Here is a 7,919-nt window from a genome sequence, read left to right on the forward strand (position 1 = left end):
CTGGCAGAGCAACAACATTCTTGAATGTTCACCCCATTGCCACACCAGTGCCTCACCTCAGTGGTCCTGCCCTCCCAGTTCACCTCCATCAAGAGTCCAGCGCTGAGTCTGACATCTCCATCCCAGCTCCCTATCAAGACCTCACTGAGGTATTCAGCCCAGTAAAGGCCACACAGCTTCCCCCACACAGAAAAACCGACTGCTCCGTCAAACTACTGGATAACACCTGCCCTCCTCAGTGTAAGGTTTACCCTTTATCTCAGTAGGAAACCAAGTGATGGAGCAGTATATTCAGCAGGACTTAGAGCAGGAGTACATTTACCCCTCCACCTCCACCTCAGTGTCTTCTACATATAGAAGGACAGCAGGCTGAAGGCTTGCTGGGACCACAGAGTTCCTAATGCCCTCCTGGTGAAATATCCTCATTGCTGCTTTTGTGCATAATTCATGAAATTGATTTGTAATACAATAGTCATGACTTTTGTTTGAGAAAACTGACTGTCAAATAGGAAAAGTTTACTTTGTAGAAGTTTTAGTGTGAAAGGTAGTATAATATATGGATGGACTGACATGTTTTGGCTATGCTGAATACTGTTCTGTGCAGATGAGACCTTTCTGTTTTTTGGCATATTTTGGTTATAGTTATATTGTTCATTTTTCACGTGTACACATGAAGCTTTATATTTTGATATTCTGTGAGGCTTGATATCTAATTTAAAGTCATTGTTCAGTCATATTTTATGTCAGTCCCTCTAAGACTTGGTGAAAGTAATGTGACAGACCACACTTTTACTCAATAAATGATTGTACAAAATATCATTTTAAACATTTATTACACGTCTATACTACTTTATTCATATATTTCACTACATTTGTGACCCATACAGTTTGGGTCACAGTTTGATGTTATTTCCAACATCAAAACAGTTGATATTTCTTTATGCAGTGCTCTAGGTCAAATGGTACCTCATAAGGAATAGAGCTGATATTTGTCTGAACATTTTCATATGAAACATATGGGTATCACACTATAAGAACCTTTAAAGTGAATTTAAGAAAGTACGCAAAAACAGAGAAAATGCCCTGAGACTTCAGAAGATTAATGAGATCCGGGTATAACCATTGTTGTTTACTTTGATAACACACTGGTATATTCTTTTTCCCTAGACCAAGATATTTTGGACGTCTGTCAAGTACTCTGGACAGAGGAGAGTTCCACCTATGTGAGGTCAGCTAACTAAGCTACCTCATAAATGCAACCAATGTATGGATACAGGCAGCTAAAGTGATCTACAGCACTTTCTGTGATTCGCCAACTTCTACCGGTGTTTAATTAGGGGGTTTAGCGCTAAGGCCCATCCTCTCACCAACCTACTCCATGGGGGAAACAACTGCCTGGAATGGAGTGCAGTGGCAGAAGAGGCCTTTGACCACTGTCTCAGTCCTCCAACATCCTGACCCTGATAGGTCCTTTGTCTTTTTGATGTTGGAGTCTCAGTGGTGCTGTCTCAGTGTTCAGGAAACACTCCAAACTTAAGCCATTTAAGCCGGTGGCCTACTATTCTAAGAAATTGACCCCTGCGGAGAGGACCTACAGAGTGGGAGACAGAGAGCTGCTGGCCATAAAGCTAGCATTCAAGGAGTGGAGGCGTTGATTAGAGAGTGCTCAACACCCCTTTGACTGACCATAAAAACTTCCAATACCTCCAAATCGCCAAATACCTCATCTCTTGTCAGGCTAGGTGCTCTGTCTTCTTTTCTCGGTTCAACTTTTCCATCACTTATCAGCCAGGATACAAAAACACCAAGGCAGATGCCCTGTTCAGAGGCTGAACTTTGACCCAGAGGCTGGACCCACCAGCAGGGAGCCCATCCTGCAAGCCATCAGGTGGGATCTGGACCAGGCCATCACACAGGCCAGCTCTCACCAACACTGCCCAGGCCAGCGGCTGTAGACTGTAGAGCTGCTCCACTGCTGTGCTCCTCTCATCACAAAGGCCCATATCTCTCTGGGAAATGGCCATCCAGGATCAACACACACAGGCCAGCTGCTTACAGCTCAGGATTGGTGGCTCTCCCAGTGAGATGTAATCATCCACATGGCCTCCTGCACTGTTTGCGCCAGCGTCAAGTCCCAATGCACTCTTGTCTTCCTGCAGGTCTTTCACCAGATTGCTATTAAAGTTCATATAAGTAGGGGGTGCGAGACCATGCAGAGATGTGAGCAGGAGGATTTTAAATAAAATGCACAGTGGGAAAGGTAACCAGTGTAACTGATCTAGAATTGGAGTGATGTGAGAAGACTTTTTAGTATGTGAGAGAAATATGCACAAAACCCACAATACACACAACAAAGCAAAACTCATGCAATACAATCACATTTGTAAGCACTTTGTCAAGCAGTTTGAGACTTGTTCTAGAAAATTACTAGGTTATATAATTAAAAATGTTCTTATGTACTAACACAAAAACAGTAACCAACCCAATGGAAATGACAGCCCCTCCCTACCACCAGTGCACAAAATCAAAACATCACAATATACAATATATACACTATATACATTATATACACTATATACATTATATACACTATATACACTATATACATTATATACACTATATACACTATATACATTATATACATTATATACACTATATACAATATATACACTATATACACTATATACATTATATACACTATATACACTATATACATTATATACATTATATACACTATATACACTATATACATTATATACACTATATACACTATATACATTATATACACTATATACAAATGTACAACAGGAGGCAGAGGAACAAGGAAAGTGGCATTTTGAAAACACAAGCTCAGTGTCAATGTGGGAAGCAAAGTCGTCCACAGAGTGAGCAGCCAACACTGGGTAACAACCACAAACCATATCAGTAAGTGAACTAAAGCCACACACGGGGCTCCAGCTCACACTCCCTCTGTCTGGTCAGCAGGACTGGAGACCTGGAGTGGCATCAGGAATAGAGCGTGTGGTCCAAAGAGATGGAGGAGACAGAGGATCTGGCTCTGGAGTCAAACAGGGAATACACACATATATACAGACCAAACATCACTAATATTTTATTACTAATCAATGCAGAAATCCAGATCATTACAAAGCATTCACATAGGATATCATGCATGCAATTGTAGCTGAAAAACGGAGAAAGTCACATAATTTTAGCAACTAGTAAGAACATAACAGGGACTGGGAGGCTGCATTTTAAACACTGTGAGTCAGTGCTGATAACTTCATATGCTAAATAAATAAAATTAAAGAGCATGATGTGCAAGCCCCTTAAACACACATTGTAATTCATTTGCATTTTTTTACAATTATTTTTATTTATATTAAAATATAAAACATTGTTTAAAATGTTTTATTCCTGTATATAGTTATTTATTGTTTTGTATTTACTGAATGTTCTTAAGGATCAAAAAAGGGGATCTTCATTCATTCTTGATTGTGATGGGAGTGGGTTTCTCTTGGGACCCACAAATGTTCCCAGATATGGGACAAAATACCCAGACTTGAATTAAATATCTTATATGAAACTGTGTTCAGATTGTGACTCATGGGATTGTTGCTCTCACACACAGGTAAGCTACAGTGAACAACACTCATTCAAAATAAAAGTCCAAAATGTTTTAAATGTAGAAAAACATTACCAAAGTCAGAAAGCATAGTCACAATATCTGGGGGAGAATTTATTAGAAAAATAATTAAAATAAGGGAAAAACTATATGATTAACCAGAGAAGAGTGAGATTCAGCACCAGTCCAAAGTTACAGCCACCGTGCATTTTTAAAATGACTATCTATCCTTTAAACTAGTTAGTTTATTAGTTTATTACATAAATAATAGTTATTTATTATATAAATAATACAATTTATTTATTATACAAATCAATTAATTTATATAATAACTTGGTCAGTTAGCTGGTGCATTTGGATCTCACCATGTGTCTCTTGCACAAGCTGGAGTTGATCTCCTGCACCTGAACAGTAAAACTATATGAGGATACATCTGAACTAATTTATGGTACAAAACACTGATGCTACATTTCACTCCCATACGTCCATGGACTACGTACTATCATTACACGCTTTACCTTTTTGGTTCATCACCACTATTTCTTCTTCATGAGGAGTGAGGCTATCTTTTTTACCTGAATTCACTTATTAAAGGAATCAGAGTTTATTTATTTCTAATCCAAATGTTGACCATAAAACAAAATATATATTTACAAATCAGATTTTTCTGAAGTGAATTAAAACCTTAGTCATGAATTACTGTAACTTGTACACTGGAGCTCTTATACAAAACAGGAGAGCAGACACCCACACATTTAACCTCACAGGGTTTTATAAATAACTGGACACAGCATCAGTGTCAGCAGCATCTTAGAGACCTGAGCAATTTTACCTTCAGCAGAAGCAGTTTATAGATACTCACCAATCATGCTTTTATTTTTATGGACAATGACAATAGTGGCCACAACTGCCATACGCACAGCTCCACAGATCACAGCTCTGATCACAACTCCAATCAGAGAGTTTTTCTTTGAGGAGTCACTGTGTTTTCCATCTGTAGTCAGTAAACTAATAAATTCTATTATTATTAAACAACAAAACATTCATGAACAGTGATGCAAGTCGAATGTTTTGAATCTAATAAATTGCCTCCGCTCATCATCAGTATTTCTCACTGGAACTCAATATGTCTGATGTGATTTATGCAGTTTGCAAAAGTGAAATACTTTAACAGACCAACATCTTCTCAAACTCATGAATACAGTTTTCAGTATAACAAATATACTTACCCCATTTTATAATTACTGGTTCTGTGAGACTACTGTGGGCCACATAACATTTAGAATATTCTTCATCATTCTCCAGGATGTTCACACTCTTCCTCAGCTGGTAGGTGTCTTCATCATTGGTTCTGACTCCCGAGGACGTTATCAGCTCTTCAGCCAGGGAGGTGCGGTACTTCCTCATACTCATCATCACGTCTTTAGGGGAGAAACTCGTGGCCAGGCAGGTCAGGGTCAGTTTGCCTGGGTCACTTACAGCTCTCTTAGCAAATATATAAACATCCACTTTAGCTGTAGAGAGAGATCAGGTGTAAACACACACATTTTCATTAAATCAAAAACATTCTCTATCAAAAACATTACTGCTGCACATTCTTTCAGAAATATGTCACCTTATTTATGAAGACACCTGTTCTGACACAGGAATGTATCCACTATTTTAGCACTGTGAAGCTCAGACTCAGTTCTACACTTTGGTTTTGAACAATCATCTTCCTCATGTCTGAATCTTTCTTAATGTGAGACACCAACAGAATGAAGAGAGAGTGAAGGGAGCATGAAGAGAGTGAAGGAGGAGTGAAGGTGAGCACATGCTTGCTGCAAGACAATTTTCAAGCACAGGCCTACATGCACAGTAAAATACAGACTGTAACTGTGCACAGAGATATAATAATGCAGCTATAATGCCATCCTACTTATTAAAGTTAACAGTGACTGTAGGTACAAGCTAGCAGTTCTTAGTAAAGGGACTAGGAAGTGTATACATTCTGGAAGATCATAATTTATTTAAAAGCGCTGCAGAAAATGTAATCTATGTTTTATTGTAACATTGAGCAGTAAGGAGGCGGACGCATGTGCGGAGAGCAGAGAGATTTATTAGGGGCAAATGCAGAATCAGAGTCATTAAGGCAGTCCAGGGTCAAAGAGCTGACACAGAGAGTATGAGGAAATATGATAAACAATCACACTAAGGCAAACAAGGGAAGCAGGCTATAACAGACTAGGAAATACTCATGGCTAAGAAACACTAAGGCTAGAAGATACAGAGTACAAACCAACACATTCACAATCACATAAACACAACCATTCAAATGACCAGCAAAACACTGGGAGCAAGACAGAATTTAAATACAAGAACCAAAAGGTAGAAATGAGGGACAGGTGTTAGCAATCAAACGAGGGGAGGAGAAAATGAAACTATGGAATAGAACTAGAAACACAAGACAGGGAAAACACGCAACACGGAACCCGGGAGGGACTGATCGTGACGTTTTCTAAAGACAAAATGACACTTGGACTTGTTTTACAGTAACACATTACTAGTGTATCAAAAATAACTGTGTGTACTGTGTAGTGCAGAGATTCAATTCCAGTCTGGAATACAAATGGAGTTGAAAACCCCTGTAGACATAAACAAACAGGTTTTACTGTGGAGACCAAATACTCACTTTGACTGATCTCAGTATTACTGTAGTTCAAATAAATCTTTATCCACTCCACACATCGCACAAAAAGTTTTGTCCATTTACATTATTCCACAAGTCTGCTGTGTGCTGGACCTGCTTAACTGAGGCCTTCCACTGTTTCGAGATCCAGTCATAAGAGATGAGATCTTCTCCATCATAACCGTATTCATTAATGCAATTTAAAATATTAAATGTTGCTTCAGTCTTACAGCCAAACCTCACTGAAGAATGTGAACATCTGAAAGTGAGAGACACAGACACACGTTCAGTACACAGACACATGTTTTCTTGTGAGTTTTTCACTCACCCAAAATGTCTTTCCATAAATGGAACATGGCAGTCTTTGGTTGTCAGACATAATTGTACTGTAAATGGCAGACAAAACTACTGTATACAGTAGATATAACTTTTCTCCACACTCAGTGTATGTGGAACCCCACCTATCTTCTCCAGTTCTGTCTCTACTTTCATCTGCTTTAGTATTTAACACTGATAGAGAAGGACCGTATCTGTTTACAGTTAGTGCTGAGTGCAGCTGGCTTTGAAAATTTCAGAAAACGGAGCCTCTCTTCTCGGCTGCCCTACATCCTTATGGTTTTATTATTAACATTATTCCAGTTATTTTGCTGGCAAAAATAATAAAAGAGTTGCAATGGCACAAACACACCGTTAAACCCCACAAACTTCACTGCTCTCCAATTAAAAGGTCACTCAGCAATACATCTGATGACAGAACAGGTTGTTAAACATCTTCAGTTTTTCCCTCCATTTAAGAATAATCATTAGACAAAAACTTTAAATGTGGATCTAGTCCTTCCACTGCATTAATAATGTAGATCTACTCCTACTACATTAATAATCTACATTCACATTAAGGCATTTAGCAGACGCTCTTACCCAGAGCGACTTACAAAAGTGCTGTCATTTACTCATAGCATACATTCTAGCCAGATCATTTACTCATAGAATACATGCTAGTAGATCTGCATTCTAAATAATGTAAATAATGAGTAAATAACGTAGATCCACTCCTTCTGCTGTGTTGATAATGCAGATCTACTCCTTCTGCTGAATTAATTATGTTGATCTACGCCTTCTGCTGCATTAATAATGTCAACATTTTGGAGGAACTAAAAAAAAAAAATATGTTCTCATCTGACTTATTGTGTCCAAAGTCCTTAATAACTAAATAGAGTGTGCTGTTTAGCCATATTCCATACTCCTCTAGGTTTGTAGTGCCTGTCTGCTGGTCTCTCTCTGGAAGCTTCTTCAGCCAGTCCTGTTTTGGAGTCCTGATTCTGTCCCTGCTGCTGTAGGAGTCGATCTGTTTGCCATCCAGTGCAGTCACTTCAGTGAAGTCAGTGATGTTATCTATGGAGTTTCCGGACCGGATCATGTATTTGTAATACACAGAGTGTTTATCTGTAGGGATCAAAGAAAAGAAATAATAGTAATAACAGTAAAAAATAAGTTAATTACAGTAAATAAAGAGTGAAATTAATATGTAATAAAGTGAAACTAACTGGATTTCCCATGTGGAAACATATGGTGTGAATCCAAGCAAGACATTTCAGATCTTTGGGGCACCAGGGGCATGCCAACACT

General features: G+C 38.6%; 1 pseudogene; it reads right to left on the minus strand.

The window, feature by feature from the left end:
* Nucleotides 1-2,978: 2,978 nt before the first annotated feature.
* Nucleotides 2,979-7,653, minus strand: LOC118240942 (annotated as a pseudogene).
* Between the last annotated feature and the right edge of the window lie 266 nt (nucleotides 7,654-7,919).

The sequence above is a fragment of the Electrophorus electricus genome, chromosome 2 (genome assembly GCF_013358815.1).
Source record: "Electrophorus electricus isolate fEleEle1 chromosome 2, fEleEle1.pri, whole genome shotgun sequence".
NCBI lineage: Eukaryota > Metazoa > Chordata > Actinopteri > Gymnotiformes > Gymnotidae > Electrophorus > Electrophorus electricus.